General features: G+C 40.0%; 30 non-coding genes across 30 annotated transcripts; all 30 read left to right on the top strand.

Annotated features, from left to right (window-relative positions):
* Positions 1–852: 852 nt before the first annotated feature.
* trnar-ucg lies at positions 853–925 on the top strand. The gene has a single exon. It is a non-coding gene; the product is annotated as a tRNA-Arg (tRNA).
* A 571-nt stretch (positions 926–1,496) lies between these two features.
* Positions 1,497–1,569, top strand: trnar-ucg. The gene has a single exon. It is a non-coding gene; the product is annotated as a tRNA-Arg (tRNA).
* Positions 1,570–1,821: 252 nt separating this feature from the next.
* Positions 1,822–1,894, top strand: trnar-ucg. Its single transcript has one exon. It is a non-coding gene; the product is annotated as a tRNA-Arg (tRNA).
* A 707-nt stretch (positions 1,895–2,601) lies between these two features.
* trnar-ucg lies at positions 2,602–2,674 on the top strand. The gene has a single exon. It is a non-coding gene; the product is annotated as a tRNA-Arg (tRNA).
* A 574-nt stretch (positions 2,675–3,248) lies between these two features.
* trnar-ucg lies at positions 3,249–3,321 on the top strand. The gene has a single exon. It is a non-coding gene; the product is annotated as a tRNA-Arg (tRNA).
* A 244-nt stretch (positions 3,322–3,565) lies between these two features.
* Positions 3,566–3,638, top strand: trnar-ucg. The gene has a single exon. It is a non-coding gene; the product is annotated as a tRNA-Arg (tRNA).
* Positions 3,639–4,346: 708 nt separating this feature from the next.
* trnaq-uug lies at positions 4,347–4,419 on the top strand. The gene has a single exon. It is a non-coding gene; the product is annotated as a tRNA-Gln (tRNA).
* Positions 4,420–4,672: 253 nt separating this feature from the next.
* Positions 4,673–4,745, top strand: trnar-ucg. The gene has a single exon. It is a non-coding gene; the product is annotated as a tRNA-Arg (tRNA).
* A 252-nt stretch (positions 4,746–4,997) lies between these two features.
* Positions 4,998–5,070, top strand: trnar-ucg. The gene has a single exon. It is a non-coding gene; the product is annotated as a tRNA-Arg (tRNA).
* A 709-nt stretch (positions 5,071–5,779) lies between these two features.
* trnar-ucg lies at positions 5,780–5,852 on the top strand. Its single transcript has one exon. It is a non-coding gene; the product is annotated as a tRNA-Arg (tRNA).
* Positions 5,853–6,104: 252 nt separating this feature from the next.
* Positions 6,105–6,177, top strand: trnar-ucg. The gene has a single exon. It is a non-coding gene; the product is annotated as a tRNA-Arg (tRNA).
* A 245-nt stretch (positions 6,178–6,422) lies between these two features.
* Positions 6,423–6,495, top strand: trnar-ucg. The gene has a single exon. It is a non-coding gene; the product is annotated as a tRNA-Arg (tRNA).
* A 1,027-nt stretch (positions 6,496–7,522) lies between these two features.
* Positions 7,523–7,595, top strand: trnar-ucg. The gene has a single exon. It is a non-coding gene; the product is annotated as a tRNA-Arg (tRNA).
* Positions 7,596–7,849: 254 nt separating this feature from the next.
* trnar-ucg lies at positions 7,850–7,922 on the top strand. The gene has a single exon. It is a non-coding gene; the product is annotated as a tRNA-Arg (tRNA).
* A 1,182-nt stretch (positions 7,923–9,104) lies between these two features.
* trnar-ucg lies at positions 9,105–9,177 on the top strand. Its single transcript has one exon. It is a non-coding gene; the product is annotated as a tRNA-Arg (tRNA).
* A 200-nt stretch (positions 9,178–9,377) lies between these two features.
* On the top strand, positions 9,378–9,450 carry trnar-ccg. Its single transcript has one exon. It is a non-coding gene; the product is annotated as a tRNA-Arg (tRNA).
* Positions 9,451–9,884: 434 nt separating this feature from the next.
* Positions 9,885–9,957, top strand: trnar-ucg. The gene has a single exon. It is a non-coding gene; the product is annotated as a tRNA-Arg (tRNA).
* A 251-nt stretch (positions 9,958–10,208) lies between these two features.
* trnar-ucu lies at positions 10,209–10,281 on the top strand. The gene has a single exon. It is a non-coding gene; the product is annotated as a tRNA-Arg (tRNA).
* A 571-nt stretch (positions 10,282–10,852) lies between these two features.
* Positions 10,853–10,925, top strand: trnar-ucg. Its single transcript has one exon. It is a non-coding gene; the product is annotated as a tRNA-Arg (tRNA).
* A 243-nt stretch (positions 10,926–11,168) lies between these two features.
* trnaq-uug lies at positions 11,169–11,241 on the top strand. Its single transcript has one exon. It is a non-coding gene; the product is annotated as a tRNA-Gln (tRNA).
* A 705-nt stretch (positions 11,242–11,946) lies between these two features.
* trnar-ucg lies at positions 11,947–12,019 on the top strand. Its single transcript has one exon. It is a non-coding gene; the product is annotated as a tRNA-Arg (tRNA).
* A 195-nt stretch (positions 12,020–12,214) lies between these two features.
* On the top strand, positions 12,215–12,287 carry trnar-ccg. Its single transcript has one exon. It is a non-coding gene; the product is annotated as a tRNA-Arg (tRNA).
* A 433-nt stretch (positions 12,288–12,720) lies between these two features.
* Positions 12,721–12,793, top strand: trnar-ucg. The gene has a single exon. It is a non-coding gene; the product is annotated as a tRNA-Arg (tRNA).
* Positions 12,794–13,043: 250 nt separating this feature from the next.
* Positions 13,044–13,118, top strand: trnar-ucg. Its single transcript has one exon. It is a non-coding gene; the product is annotated as a tRNA-Arg (tRNA).
* Positions 13,119–13,319: 201 nt separating this feature from the next.
* On the top strand, positions 13,320–13,392 carry trnar-ccg. The gene has a single exon. It is a non-coding gene; the product is annotated as a tRNA-Arg (tRNA).
* A 436-nt stretch (positions 13,393–13,828) lies between these two features.
* On the top strand, positions 13,829–13,901 carry trnar-ucg. Its single transcript has one exon. It is a non-coding gene; the product is annotated as a tRNA-Arg (tRNA).
* A 254-nt stretch (positions 13,902–14,155) lies between these two features.
* On the top strand, positions 14,156–14,228 carry trnar-ucg. The gene has a single exon. It is a non-coding gene; the product is annotated as a tRNA-Arg (tRNA).
* A 571-nt stretch (positions 14,229–14,799) lies between these two features.
* Positions 14,800–14,872, top strand: trnar-ucg. Its single transcript has one exon. It is a non-coding gene; the product is annotated as a tRNA-Arg (tRNA).
* A 201-nt stretch (positions 14,873–15,073) lies between these two features.
* Positions 15,074–15,146, top strand: trnar-ccg. Its single transcript has one exon. It is a non-coding gene; the product is annotated as a tRNA-Arg (tRNA).
* Positions 15,147–15,578: 432 nt separating this feature from the next.
* On the top strand, positions 15,579–15,651 carry trnar-ucg. Its single transcript has one exon. It is a non-coding gene; the product is annotated as a tRNA-Arg (tRNA).
* Positions 15,652–16,022: the final 371 nt, after the last annotated feature.

Below are 16,022 nucleotides of genomic sequence, written 5' to 3'. Positions count from 1 at the left end.
ATAGTGATTAGTTCAAAATTACAATATAGCAATAACAAATGTACATAGGACTAAGCACAGAATCAAGTGTTGTGATGCTTAAAGGTTGAAAGTTTACTTGCATGCGACAGACAATTAGCTTCGAAATGACCGTTTTCTTAAAGCTTTCCCAGTTTAGCTTACATATTGCTATCTGTGAATGCACTTGGATAAAGACAAATAAGGGCCCAGTGGCCTAATGGATAAGGCATCAGCCTTCGGAGCTGAGGATTGTGGGTTGAGTCCCATCTGGGTCATATTTGAGGCAGTTCTTTGAGTTTAAGTTGGCAGAACCAAAAAAAATCAATAGTGATTAGTTCAAAATTATAATATAGCCATAACAAATGTACATAGAACTAAGCACAGAACCAAGCGTTGTGATGATAAAGGTTGAAAGTTTACTTGCATGCGACAGACAATTAGCTTCAAATGGCCGTTTTCTTAAAGCTTTTCCAGTTTAGCTTACATATTGCTATCTGTGAATGCACTTGGATAAAGTCAAATAAGGGCCCAGTGGCCTAATGGATAAGGCATCAGCCTTCGAGCTGAGGATTGTGGGTTCGAGTCCCATCTGGGTCATATTTGAGGCTGTACTTTGAGTTTAAGTTGGCAGAACCAGAAAAAATCAATAGTGATTAGTTCAAAATTACAATATAGCCATTACAAATATACATAGGACTAAGCACAGAACCAAGCCTTGTGATGCTTAAAGGTTGAAAGTTTACTTGCATGCGACAGACAATTAGCTTTTCTTAAATGACCGTTTTCTTAAAGCTTTTCCAGTTTAGCTTACATATTGCTATCTGTGAATGCACTTGGATAAAGTCAAATAAGGGCCCAGTGGCCTAATGGATAAGGCATCAGCCTTCGGAGCTGAGGATTGTGGGTTCGAGTCCCATCTGGGTCATATTTGAGGCTGTTCTTTGAGTTTAAGTTGGCAGAACCAGAAAAAATCTATAGTGATTACTTCAAAATTACAATATAGCCATTACAAATATACATAGGACTAAGCACAGAACCAAGCCTTGTGATGCTTAAAGGTTGAAAGTTTACTTGCATGCGACAGACAATTAGCTTCGAAATGACCGTTTTCTTAAAGCTTTTCCAGTTTAGCTTACATATTGCTATCTGTGAATGCACTTGGATAAAGTCAAATAAGGGCCCAGTGGCCTAATGGATAAGGCATCAGCCTTCGAGCTGAGGATTGTGGGTTCGAGTCCCATCTGGGTCATATTTGAGGCAGTTCATTGAGTTTAAGTTGGCAGAACCAAAAAAATCAATAGTGATTAGTTCAAAATTACAATATAGCCATAACAAATGTACATAGAACTAAGCACAGAACCAAGCGTTGTGATGATAAAAGTTTACTTTTATTGCATGCGACAGACAATTAGCTTGAAATGGCCGTTTTCTTAAAGCTTTTCCAGTTTAGCTTACATATTGCTATCTGTGAATGCACTTGGATAAAGTCAAATAAGGGCCCAGTGGCCTAATGGATAAGGCATCAGCCTTCGGAGCTGAGGATTGTGGGTTCGAGTCCCATCTGGGTCATATTTGAGGCAGTTCATTGAGTTTAAGTTGGCAGAACCAGAAAAAATCTATAGTGATTACTTCAAAATTACAATATAGCCATTACAAATATACATAGGACTAAGCACAGAACCAAGCCTTGTGATGCTTAAAGGTTGAAAGTTTACTTGCATGCGACAGACAATTAGCTTCGAAATGACCGTTTTCTTAAAGCTTTCCCAGTTTAGCTTACATATTGCTATCTGTGAATGCACTTGGATAAAGACAAATAAGGGCCCAGTGGCCTAATGGATAAGGCATCAGCCTTCGGAGCTGAGGATTGTGGGTTCGAGTCCCATCTGGGTCATATTTGAGGCAGTTCATTGAGTTTAAGTTGGCAGAACCAAAGAAAATCAATAGTGATTAGTTCAAAATTACAATATAGCCATAACAAATGTACATAGGACTAAGCACAGAACCAAGCGTTGTGATGCTTAAAGGATGAAAGTTTACTTGCATGCGATAGACAATTATCTTCGAACTGGCAGTTTACTTAAAGAGAAAAAAGGGCCCAGTGGCCTAATGGATAAGGCATCAGCCTCCGGCTGGGGATTGTGGGTTCAAGTTCCACCTGGGTCGTCTTCAAAAAAACGTCTTTAGCTGCACACGAAACAAGAATTAGTGTAAAACTTGAAGCCTTCTGAATGTGACCTTGCTTTGATTACATCAAATTGTCTGTGAATGCAAGGGCCACCAAATCCTAGTGTCCCGACAGATAAGCCTTCAGAGATGAGGCCTGTAGGTTTGAAGCCCATCTTGGTCATCTTTGAGGCTGTTCTTTGAGTTTCAGTTGGGTGCACAAAAAAATCTATAGTGATAAGCTGATAGTTGCAAAATAGTCATAACAAATGTACATAGGACTTAGCAAAGAACAGAGCTTTGTGATGCTTAAAGGGTAAAAGTTTACCGGAATGCGACAGATAATTAGCTTCGAACTGGCCGTTTTCTTAAAGCTTTTCCAGTTTAGCTTACATCTTGCTATCTGTGAATGCACTTGGGATAAGAGAACTAAAGGGCCCAGTGGCCTAATGGATAAGGCATCAGCCTTCGGAGCTGAGGATTGTGGGTTCGAGTCCCATCTGGGTCATATTTGAGGCTGTTCTTTGAGGTTAATTTGGCAGAACTAGAAAAAATCTATAGTGATTACTTCAAAATTACAATATAGCCATTACAAATATACATAGGACTAAGCACAGAACCAAGCCTTGTGATGCTTAAAGGTTGAAAGTTTACTTGCATGCGACAGACAATTAGCTTCGAAATGACCGTTTTCTTAAAGCTTTCCCAGTTTAGCTTACATATTGCTATCTGTAAATGCACTTGGGTAAAGACAAATTAGGGCCCAGTGGCCTAATGGATAAGGCATCAGCCTTCGAGCTGAGGATTGTGGGTTCGAGTCCCATCTGGGTCATATTTGAGGCAGTTCTTTGAGTTTAAGTTGGCAGAACCAAAAAAATCAATAGTGATTAGTTCAAAATTACAATATAGCCATAACAAATGTACATAGAACTAAGCACAGAACCAAGCGTTGTGATGATAAAAGTTTACTTTTACGTGCATGCGACGGACAATTAGCTTCAGAAATGGCCGTTTTCTTAAAGCTTTTCCAGTTTATCTTACATATTGCTATCTGTGAATGCACTTGGATAAAGTCAAATAAGGGCCCAGTGGCCTAATGGATAAGGCATCAGCCTTCGGAGCTGAGGATTGTGGGTTCGAGTCCCATCTGGGTCATATTTGAGGCAGTTCATTGAGTTTAAGTTGGCAGAACCAAAAAAATCAATAGTGATTAGTTCAAAATTACAATATAGCCATAACAAATGTACATAGAACTAAGCACAGAACCAAGCGTTGTGATGATAAAAGTTTACGTGCGTACGACGGACAATTATCTTAGAAATGGCCGTTTTCTTAAAAGCTTTTCCAGTTTATCTTACATATTGCTATCTGTGAATGCACTTGGATAAAGTCAAATAAGGGCCCAGTGGCCTAATGGATAAGGCATCAGCCTTCGGAGCTGAGGATTGTGGGTTCGAGTCCCATCTGGGTCATATTTGAGGCTGTTCTTTGAGGTTAATTTGGCAGAACTACAAAAAATCTATAGTGATTAGTTTAAAATTACAATATAGCCATAACAAATGTACATAGGACTAAGCACAGAACCAAGCGTTGTGATGCTTAAAGGATGAAAGTTTACTTGCATGCGATAGACAATTATCTTCGAACTGGCAGTTTACTTAAAGAGAAAAAAAGGGCCCAGTGGCCTAATGGATAAGGCATCAGCCTCCGGGCTGGGGATTGTGGGTTCAAGTCCCACCTGGGTCGTCTTCAAAAACATCTTTAGCTGCACACGAAACAAGAATTAGTGTAAAACTTGAAGCCTTCTGAATGTGACCTTGCTTTGATTACATCAAATTGTCTGTGAATGCAAGGGCCACCAAATCCTAGTGTCCCGACAGATAAGCCTTCAGAGATGAGGCCTGTAGGTTTGAAGCCCATCTTGGTCATCTTTGAGGCTGTTCTTTGAGTTTCAGTTGGGTGCACAAAAAAAATCTATAGTGATAAGCTGATAGTTGCAAAATAGTCATAACAAATGTACATAGGACTTAGCAAAGAACAGAGCTTTGTGATGCTTAAAGGGTAAAAGTTTACCTGAATGCGACAGATAATTAGCTTCGAACTGGCCTTTTTCTTAAAGCTTTTCCAGTTTAGCTTACATCTTGCTATCTGTGAATGCACTTGAGATAAGACAACTAAAGGGTCCAGTGGCCTAATGGATAAGGCATCAGCCTTTGGAGCTGAGGATTGTGGGTTCGAGTCCCATCTGGGTCATATTTGAGGCTGTTCTTTGAGGTTAATTTGGCAGAACTAGAAAAAATCTATAGTGATTAGTTCAAAATTACAATAAAGCAATAACAAATGTACATAGGACTAAGCACAGAACCAAATGTTGTGATGCTTAAAGGATGAATGTTTACTTGCATGCGATAGACAATTAGCTTCGAAATGGCCGTTTTCTTAAAGCTTTTCCAGTTTAGCTTACATCTTGCTATCTGTGAATGCACTTGGGATAAGACAACTAAAGGGCCCAGTGGCCTAATGGATAAGGCATCAGCCTTCGGAGCTGAGGATTGTGGGTTCGAGTCCCATCTGGGTCATATTTGAGGCTGTTCTTTGAGTTTAAGTTGGCAGAACCAGAAAAAATCTATAGTGATTACTTCAAAATTACAATATAGCCATTACAAATATACATAGGACTAAGCACAGAACCAAGCCTTGTGATGCTTAAAGGTTGAAAGTTTACTTGCATGCGACAGACAATTAGCTTCGAAATGACCGTTTTCTTAAAGCTTTCCCAGTTTAGCTTACATATTGCTATCTGTGAATGCACTTGGATAAAGACAAATAAGGGCCCAGTGGCCTAATGGATAAGGCATCAGCCTTCGGAGCTGAGGATTGTGGGTTCGAGTCCCATCTGGGTCATATTTGAGGCAGTTCATTGAGTTTAAGTTGGCAGAACTACAAAAAATCTATAGTGATTAGTTTAAAATTACAATATAGCCATAACAAATGTACATAGGACTAAGCACAGAACCAAGCGTTGTGATGCTTAAAGGATGGAAGTTTACTTGCATGCGATAGACAATTATCTTCGAACTGGCAGTTTACTTAAAGAAAAAAGGGCCCAGTGGCCTAATGGATAAGGCATCAGCCTCCGGGCTGGGGATTGTGGGTTCAAGTCCCACCTGGGTCGTCTTCAAAAAACATCTTTAGCTGCACACGAAACAAGAATTAGTGTAAAACTTGAAGCCTTCTGAATGTGACCTTGCTTTGATTACATCAACTTGTCTGTGAATGCAAGGGCCACCAAATCCTAGTGTCCCGACAGATAAGCCTTCAGAGATGAGGCCTGTAGGTTTGAAGCCCATCTTGGTCATCTTTGAGGCTGTTCTTTGAGTTTCAGTTGGGTGCACAAAAAAAAAAATCTATAGTGATAAGCTGATAGTTGCAAAATAGTCATAACAAATGTACATAGGACTTAGCAAAGAACAGAGCTTTGTGATGCTTAAAGGGTAAAAGTTTACCTGAATGCGACAGATAATTAGCTTCGAACTGGCCGTTTTCTTAAAGCTTTTCCAGTTTAGCTTACATCTTGCTATCTGTGAATGCACTTGGGATAAGACAACTAAAGGGCCCAGTGGCCTAATGGATAAGGCATCAGCCTTCGGAGCTGAGGATTGTGGGTTCGAGTCCCATCTGGGTCATATTTGAGGCTGTTCTTTGAGTTTAAGTTGGCAGAACCAGAAAAAATCTATAGTGATTACTTCAAAATTACAATATAGCCATTACAAATATACATAGGACTAAGCACAGAACCAAGCCTTGTGATGCTTAAAGGTTGAAAGTTTACTTGCATGCGACAGACAATTAGCTTCGAAATGACCGTTTTCTTAAAGCTTTCCCAGTTTAGCTTACATATTGCTATCTGTAAATGCACTTGGGTAAAGACAAATTAGGGCCCAGTGGCCTAATGGATAAGGCATCAGCCTTCGGAGCTGAGGATTGTGGGTTCGAGTCCCATCTGGGTCATATTTGAGGCAGTTCATTGAGTTTAAGTTGGCAGAACAAAAAAAAATCAATAGTGATTAGTTCAAAATTACAATATAGCCATAACAAATGTACATAGAACTAAGCACAGAACCAAGCGTTGTGATGATAAAAAAGTTTACTTGCATGCGACGTACAATTAGCTTCAAATGGCCGTTTTCTTAAAGCTTTTCCAGTTTATCTTACATATTGCTATCTGTGAATGCACTTGGATAAAGTCAAATAAGGGCCCAGTGGCCTAATGGATAAGGCATCAGCCTTCGGAGCTGAGGATTGTGGGTTCGAGTCCCATCTGGGTCATATTTGAGGCAGTTCATTGAGTTTAAGTTGGCAGAACCAAAAAAAATCAATAGTGATTAGTTCAAAATTACAATATAGCCATAACAAATGTACATAGAACTAAGCACAGAACCAAGCGTTGTGATGATAAAAGTTTACTTACTTGCATTTGACGGACAATTAGCTTCGAAATGGCCGTTTTCTTAAAGCTTTTCCAGTTTATCTTACATATTGCTATCTGTGAATGCACTTGGATAAAGTCAAATAAGGGCCCAGTGGCCTAATGGATAAGGCATCAGCCTTCAGAGCTGAGGATTGTGGGTTCGAGTCCCATCTGGGTCATATTTGAGGATGTTCTTTGAGGTTAATTTGGCAGAACTACAAAAAATCTATAGTGATTAGTTTAAAATTACAATATAGCCATAACAAATGTACATAGGACTAAGCACAGAACCAAGCGTTGTGATGCTTAAAGGATGAAAGTTTACTTGCATGCGATAGACAATTATCTTCGAACTGGCAGTTTACTTAAAGAGAAAAAGGGCCCAGTGGCCTAATGGATAAGGCATCAGCCTCCGGGCTGGGGATTGTGGGTTCAAGTCCCACCTGGGTCGTCTTCAAAAACATCTTTAGCTGCACACGAAACAAGAATTAGTGTAAAACTTGAAGCCTTCTGAATGTGACCTTGCTTTGATTACATCAAATTGTCTGTGAATGCAAGGGCCACCAAATCCTAGTGTCCCGACAGATAAGCCTTCAGAGATGAGGCCTGTAGGTTTGAAGCCCATCTTGGTCATCTTTGAGGCTGTTCTTTGAGTTTCAGTTGGGTGCACAAAAAAAATCTATAGTGATAAGCTGATAGTTGCAAAATAGTCATAACAAATGTACATAGGACTTAGCAAAGAACAGAGCTTTGTGATGCTTAAAGGGTAAAAGTTTACCTGAATGCGACAGATAATTAGCTTCGAACTGGCCGTTTTCTTAAAGCTTTTCCAGTTTAGCTTACATCTTGCTATCTGTGAATGCACTTGGGATAAGACAACTAAAGGGCCCAGTGGCCTAATGGATAAGGCATCAGCCTTCGGAGCTGAGGATTGTGGGTTCGAGTCCCATCTGGGTCATATTTGAGGCTGTTCTTTGAGGTTAATTTGGCAGAACTAGAAAAAATCTATAGTGATTAGTTCAAAATTACAATATAAGCAATAACAAATGTACATAGGACTAAGCACAGAACCAAATGTTGTGATGCTTAAAGGATGAATGTTTACTTGCATGCGATAGACAATTAGCTTCGAAATGGCCGTTTTCTTAAAGCTTTTCCAGTTTAGCTTACATCTTGCTATCTGTGAATGCACTTGGGATAAGACAACTAAAGGGCCCAGTGGCCTAATGGATAAGGCATCAGCCTTCGGAGCTGAGGATTGTGGGTTCGAGTCCCATCTGGGTCATATTTGAGGCTGTTCTTTGAGTTTAAGTTGGCAGAACCAGAAAAAATCTATAGTGATTACTTCAAAATTACAATATAGCCATTACAAATATACATAGGACTAAGCACAGAACCAAGCCTTGTGATGCTTAAAGGTTGAAAGTTTACTTGCATGCGACAGACAATTAGCTTCGAAATGACCGTTTTCTTAAAGCTTTCCCAGTTTAGCTTACATATTGCTATCTGTGAATGCACTTGGATAAAGACAAATAAGGGCCCAGTGGCCTAATGGATAAGGCATCAGCCTTCGGAGCTGAGGATTGTGGGTTCTGAGTCCCATCTGGGTCATATTTGAGGCAGTTCTTTGAGTTTAAGTTGGCAGAACCAAAAAAATCAATAGTGATTAGTTCAAAATTACAATATAGCCATAACAAATGTACATAGAACTAAGCACAGAACTAAGCACAGAACCAAGCTGCCATAAGGATGAAAGTTTACTTGCATGCGATAGACAATTATCTTCGAGTTTAGCTTACAGTTTACTTAAATGCAGAGAAAAAGGGCCCAGTGGCCTAATGGATAAGGCATCAGCCTTCGGACTGAGAGATTGTGGGTTCGAGTCCCATCTGGGTCATATTTGAGGCTGTTCTTTGAGTTTAATTTGGCAGAACTAGAAAAAATCTATAGTGATTAGTTCAAAATTACAATAAAGCAATAACAAATGTACATAGGACTAAGCACAGAACCAAATGTTGTGATGCTTAAAGGATGAATGTTTACTTGCATGCGATAGACAATTAGCTTCGAAATGGCCGTTTTCTTAAAGCTTTTCCAGTTTAGCTTACATCTTTGCTATCTGTGAATGCACTTGGATAAGACAAATAAAGGGCCCAGTGGCCTAATGGATAAGGCATCAGCCTTCGAGCTGAGGATTGTGGGTTCGAGTCCCATCTGGGTCATATTTGAGGCTGTTCTTTGAGTTTAAGTTGGCAGAACCAAAAAAATCAATAGTGATTAGTTCAAAATTACAATATAGCAGTAACAAATGTACATAGGACTAAGCACAGAACCAAGCATTGTGATGATGGATGAAGTTTACTTGCATGCGATAGACAATTAGCTTCAAATGGCCGTTTTCTTAAAGCTTTTCCAGTTTAGCTTACATATTGCTATCTGTGAATGCACTTGGATAAAGATAAATAAGGGCCCAGTGGCCTAATGGATAAGGCATCAGCCTTCGGAGCTGAGGATTGTGGGTTCGAGTCCCATCTGGGTCATATTTGAGGCAGTTCATTGAGTTTAAGTTGGCAGAACCAAAAAAAATCAATAGTGATTAGTTCAAAATTACAATATAGCCATAACAAATGTACATAGAACTAAGCACAGAACCAAGCGTTGTGATGCTTAAAGGATGAAAGTTTACTTGCATGCGATAGACAATTATCTTCGAACTGGCAGTTTACTTAAAGAGAAAAAAGGCCCAGTGGCCTAATGGATAAGGCATCAGCCTCCGGAGCTGGGGATTGTGGGTTCAAGTCCCACCTGGGTCGTCTTCAAAAAACATCTTTAGCTGCACACGAAACAAGAATTAGTGTAAAACTTGAAGCCTTCTGAATGTGACCTTGCTTTGATTACATCAAATTGTCTGTGAATGCAAGGGCCACCAAATCCTAGTGTCCCGACAGATAAGCCTTCAGAGATGAGGCCTGTAGGTTTGAAGCCCATCTTGGTCATCTTTGAGGCTGTTCTTTGAGTTTCAGTTGGGTGCACAAAAAAATCTATAGTGATAAGCTGATAGTTGCAAAATAGTCATAACAAATGTACATAGGACTTAGCAAAGAACAGAGCTTTGTGATGCTTAAAGGGTAAAAGTTTACCTGAATGCGACAGATAATTAGCTTCGAACTGGCCGTTTTCTTAAAGCTTTTCCAGTTTAGCTTACATCTTGCTATCTGTGAATGCACTTGGGATAAGAGAACTAAAGGGCCCAGTGGCCTAATGGATAAGGCATCAGCCTTCGGAGCTGAGGATTGTGGGTTCGAGTCCCATCTGGGTCATATTTGAGGCTGTTCTTTGAGGTTAATTTGGCAGAACTAGAAAAAATCTATAGTGATTACTTCAAAATTACAATATAGCCATTACAAATATACATAGGACTAAGCACAGAACCAAGCCTTGTGATGCTTAAAGGTTGAAAGTTTACTTGCATGCGACAGACAATTAGCTTCAAATGACCGTTTTCTTAAAGCTTTCCCAGTTTAGCTTACATATTGCTATCTGTAAATGCACTTGGATAAAGACAAATTAGGGCCCAGTGGCCTAATGGATAAGGCATCAGCCTTCTGAGCTGAGGATTGTGGGTTCGAGTCCCATCTGGGTCATATTTGAGGCAGTTCTTTGAGTTTAAGTTGGCAGAACCAAAAAAAATCAATAGTGATTAGTTCAAAATTACAATATAGCCATAACAAATGTACATAGAACTAAGCACAGAACCAAGCGTTGTGATGATAAAGGTTGTTTACTTGCGTGCGACAGACAATTAGCTTGAAATGGCCGTTTTCTTAAAGCTTTTCCAGTTTATCTTACATATTGCTATCTGTGAATGCACTTGGATAAAGTCAAATAAGGGCCCAGTGGCCTAATGGATAAGGCATCAGCCTTCGAGCTGAGGATTGTGGGTTCGAGTCCCATCTGGGTCATATTTGAGGCTGTTCTTTGAGTTTAAGTTGGCAGAACCAAAAAAAATCAATAGTGATTAGTTCAAAATTACAATATAGCCATAACAAATGTACATAGGACTAAGCACAGAACCAAGCATTGTGATGCTTAAAGGTTGAAAGTTTACTTGCATGCGATAGACAATTAGCTTCGAAATGGCCGTTTTCTTAAAGCTTTCCCAGTTTAGCTTACATCTTGCTATCTGTGAATGCACTTGGATAAAGACAACTAAAGGGCCCAGTGGCCTAATGGATAAGGCATCAGCCTTCGGAGCTGAGGATTGTGGGTTCGAGTCCCATCTGGGTCATATTTGAGGCTGTTCTTTGAGTTTAAGTTGGCAGAACCAAAAAAATCAATAGTGATTAGTTCAAAATTACAATATAGCCATAACAAATGTACATAGGACTAAGCACAGAACCAAGCATTGTGATGATGAAAGTTTACTTGCATGCGATAGACAATTAGCTTCGAAATGGCCGTTTTCTTGAAGCTTTTCCAGTTTAGCTTACATATTGCTATCTGTGAATGCACTTGGATAAGGACAAATTAGGACCCAGTGGCCTAATGGATAAGGCATCAGCCTTTGGAGCTGAGGATTGTGGGTTCGAGTCCCATCTGGGTCATATTTGAGGCAGTTCTTTTGAGTTTAAGTTGGCAGAACTACAAAAAATCTATAGTGATTAGTTCAAAATTACAATACAGCCATAACAAATGTACATAGGACTAAGCACAGAACCAAGCGTTGTGATGCTTAAAGGATGAAAGTTTACTTGCATGCGATAGACAATTAGCTTCGAACTGGCAGTTTACTTAAAGAGAAAAAAGGGCCCAGTGGCCTAATGGATAAGCATCAGCCTCCGGGCTGGGGATTGTGGGTTCAAGTCCCACCTGGGTCGTCTTCAAAAACATCTTTAGCTGCATAAACAAGAATTAGTGTAAAACTTGAAGCCTTCTGAATGTGACCTTGCTTTGATTACATCAAATTGTCTGTGAATGCAAGGGCCACCAAATCCTAGTGTCCCGACAGATAAGCCTTCAGAGATGAGGCCTGTAGGTTTGAAGTCCCATCTTGGTCATCTTTGAGGCTGTTCTTTGAGTTTCAGTTGGGTGAACAAAAAAATCTATAGTGATAAGCTGATAGTTGCAAAATAGTCATAACAAATGTACATAGGACTTAGCAAAGAACAGAGCTTTGTGATGCTTAAAGGGTAAAAGTTTACCTGAATGCGACAGATAATTAGCTTCGAACTGGCCGTTTTCTTAAAGCTTTTCCAGTTTAGCTTACATCTTGCTATCTGTGAATGCACTTGGATAAGAGTCAACTAAAGGGCCCAGTGGCCTAATGGATAAGGCATCAGCCTTCGGAGCTGAGGATTGTGGGTTCGAGTCCCATCTGGGTCATATTTGAGGCTGTTCTTTGAGGTTAATTTGGCAGAACTAGAAAAAATCTATAGTGATTAGTTCAAAATTACAATATAGCCATAACAAATGTACATAGGACTAAGCACAGAACCAAGCGTTTGATGATGCTTAAAGGATGAAAGTTTACTTGCATGCGATAGACAATTATCTTCGAACTGGCAGTTTACTTAAATGGGCCCAGTGGCCTAATGGATAAGGCATCAGCCTCCGGAGCTGGGGATTGTGGGTTCAAGTCCCACCTGGGTCGTCTTCAAAAAAAATCATACAGCTGCACACTATCAAGAATTAGTGTAAAACTTGAAGCCTTCTGAATGTGACCTTGCTTTGATTACATCAAATTGTCTGTAATGCAAGGGCCACCAAATCCTAGTGTCCCGACAGATAAGCCTTCAGAGATGAGGCCTGTAGGTTTGAAGCCCATCTTGGTCATCTTTGAGGCTGTTCTTTGAGTTTCAGTTGGGTGCACAAAAAAATCTATAGTGATAAGCTGATAGTTGCAAAATAGTCATAACAAATGTACATAGGACTTAGCAAAGAACAGAGCTTTGTGATGCTTAAAGGGTAAAAGTTTACCTGAATGCGACAGATAATTAGCTTCAAATGGCCGTTTTCTTAAAGCTTTTCCAGTTTAGCTTACATCTTGCTATCTGTGAATGCACTTGGGATAAGAGAAACTAAAGGGCCCAGTGGCCTAATGGATAAGGCATCAGCCTTCGGAGCTGAGGATTGTGGGTTCGAGTCCCATCTGGGTCATATTTGAGGCAGTTCTTTGAGTTTAAGTTGGCAGAACCAAAAAATCAATAGTGATTAGTTCAAAATTACAATATAGCCATAACAAATGTACATAGGACTAAGCACAGAACCAAGCGTTGTGATGCTTAAAGGATGAAAGTTTACTTGCATGCGATAGACAATTAGCTTCGAAATGGCCGTTTTCTTGAAGCTTTTCCAGTTTAGCTTACATATTGCTATCTGTGAATGCACTTGGATAAGGACAAATTAGGACCCAGTGGCCTAATGGATAAGGCATCAGCCTTCGGAGCTGAGGATTGTGTGGGTTCGAGTCCCATCTGGGTCATATTTGAGGCAGTTCATTGAGTTTAAGTTGGCAGAACCAAAAAAAATCTATAGTGATTAGTTCAAAATTACAATATAGCCATAACAAATGTACATAGGACTAAGCACAGAACCAAGCGTTGTGATGCTTAAAGGATGAAAGTTTACTCGCATGCGATAGACAATTAGCTTCGAACTGGCAGTTTACTTAAAGAGAAAAAAGGGCCCAGTGGCCTAATGGATAAGGCATCAGCCTCCGGAGCTGGGGATTGTGGGTTCAAGTCCCACCTGGGTCGTCTTCAAAAAACATCTTTAGCTGCACACGAAACAAGAATTAGTGTAAAACTTGAAGCCTTCTGAATGTGACCTTGCTTTGATTACATCAAATTGTTCAGTGAATGCAAGGGCCACCAAATCCTAGTGTCCCGACAGATAAGCCTTCAGAGATGAGGCCTGTAGGTTTGAAGCCCATCTTGGTCATCTTTGAGGCTGTTCTTTGAGTTTCAGTTGGGTGCACAAAAAAAATCTATAGTGATAAGCTGATAGTTGCAAAATAGTCATAACAAATGTACATAGGACTTAGCAAAGAACAGAGCTTTGTGATGCTTAAAGGGTAAAAGTTTACCTGAATGCGACAGATAATTAGCTTCGAACTGGCCGTTTTCTTAAAGCTTTTCCAGTTTAGCTTACATCTTGCTATCTGTGAATGCACTTGGGATAAGACAACTAAAGGGCCCAGTGGCCTAATGGATAAGGCATCAGCCTTCGGAGCTGAGGATTGTGGGTTCGAGTCCCATCTGGGTCATATTTGAGGCTGTTCTTTGAGGTTAATTTGGCAGAACTAGAAAAAAATCTATAGTGATTAGTTCAAAATTACAATATAGCAATAACAAATGTACATAGGACTAAGCACAGAACCAAGTGTTGTGATGCTTAAAGGATGAATGTTTACTTGCATGCGATAGACAATTAGCTTCGAAATGGCCGTTTTCTTAAAGCTTTTCCAGTTTAGCTTACATCTTGCTATCTGTGAATGCACTTGGATAAAGACAAATAAAGGGCCCAGTGGCCTAATGGATAAGGCATCAGCCTTCGGAGCTGAGGATTGTGGGTTCGAGTCCCATCTGGGTCATATTTGAGGCTGTTCTTTGAGTTTAAGTTGGCAGAACCAGAAAAAATCTATAGTGATTACTTCAAAATTACAATATAGCCATTACAAATATACATAGGACTAAGCACAGAACCAAGCCTTGTGATGCTTAAAGGTTGAAAGTTTACTTGCATGCGACAGACAATTAGCTTCAAATGACCGTTTTCTTAAAGCTTTCCCAGTTTAGCTTACATATTGCTATCTGTGAATGCACTTGGATAAAGACAAATAAGGGCCCAGTGGCCTAATGGATAAGGCATCAGCCTTCGGAGCCTGAGGATTGTGGGTTCGAGTCCCATCTGGGTCATATTTGAGGCAGTTCATTGAGTTTAAGTTGGCAGAACCAAAAAAATCAATAGTGATTAGTTCAAAATTACAATATAGCCATAACAAATGTACATAGAACTAAGCACAGAACCAAGCGTTGTGATGATAAAAGTTTTTACTTGCGCATTTACAGACAATTAGCTTCGAAATGGCCGTTTTCTTAAAGCTTTTCCAGTTTAGCTTACATATTGCTATCTGTGAATGCACTTGGATAAAGTCAAATAAGGGCCCAGTGGCCTAATGGATAAGGCATCAGCCTTCGGAGCTGAGGATTGTGGGTTCGAGTCCCATCTGGGTCATATTTGAGGCTGTTCTTTGAGGTTAATTTGGCAGAACTACAAAAAATCTATAGTGATTAGTTTAAAATTACAATATAGCCATAACAAATGTACATAGGACTAAGCACAGAACCAAGCGTTGTGATGCTTAAAGGATGAAAGTTTACTTGCATGCGATAGACAATTATCTTCGAACTGGCAGTTTACTTAAAGAGAAAAAAGGGCCCAGTGGCCTAATGGATAAGGCATCAGCCTCCGGAGCTGGGGATTGTGGGTTCAAGTCCCACCTGGGTCGTCTTCAAAAACATCTTTAGCTGCACACGAAACAAGAATTAGTGTAAAACTTGAAGCCTTCTGAATGTGACCTTGCTTTGATTACATCAAATTGTTCAGAATGCAAGGGCCACCAAATCCTAATGTCCCGACAGATAAGCCTTCAGAGATGAGGCCTGTAGGTTTGAAGCCCATCTTGGTCATCTTTGAGGCTGTTCTTTGAGTTTCAGTTGGGTGCACAAAAAAATCTATAGTGATAAGCTGATAGTTGCAAAATAGTCATAACAAATGTACATAGGACTTAGCAAAGAACAGAGCTTTGTGATGCTTAAAGGGTAAAAGTTTACCTGAATGCGACAGATAATTAGCTTCGAACTGGCCGTTTTCTTAAAGCTTTTCCAGTTTAGCTTACATCTTGCTATCTGTGAATGCACTTGGGATAAGAGACCTAAAGGGCCCAGTGGCCTAATGGATAAGGCATCAGCCTTCGGAGCTGAGGATTGTGGGTTCGAGTCCCATCTGGGTCATATTTGAGGCTGTTCTTTGAGGTTAATTTGGCAGAACTAGAAAAAATCTATAGAGATTAGTTCAAAATTACAATATAGCAATAACAAATGTACATAGGACTAAGCACAGAACCAAGTGTTGTGATGCTTAAAGGATGAATGTTTACTTGCATGCGACAGACAATTAGCTTCGAAATGGCTGTTTTCTTAAAGCTTTTCCAGTTTAGCTTACATATTTCTATCTGTGAATGCACTTGGCTAAAGACAAATAAGGGCCCAGTGGCCTAATGGATAAGGCATCAGCCTTCGAGCTGAGGATTGTGGGTTCGAGTCCCATCTGGGTCATATTTGAGGCAGTTCTTTGAGTTTAAGTTGGCAGAACCAGAAAAAAT

The sequence above is a fragment of the Puntigrus tetrazona genome, chromosome 1 (genome assembly GCF_018831695.1).
Source record: "Puntigrus tetrazona isolate hp1 chromosome 1, ASM1883169v1, whole genome shotgun sequence".
In the NCBI taxonomy this organism is placed as follows: domain Eukaryota; kingdom Metazoa; phylum Chordata; class Actinopteri; order Cypriniformes; family Cyprinidae; genus Puntigrus; species Puntigrus tetrazona.
The sequence above is the reverse complement of the archived record's forward strand: the minus strand, read 5'-3'. Positions and strand labels throughout refer to the sequence as shown.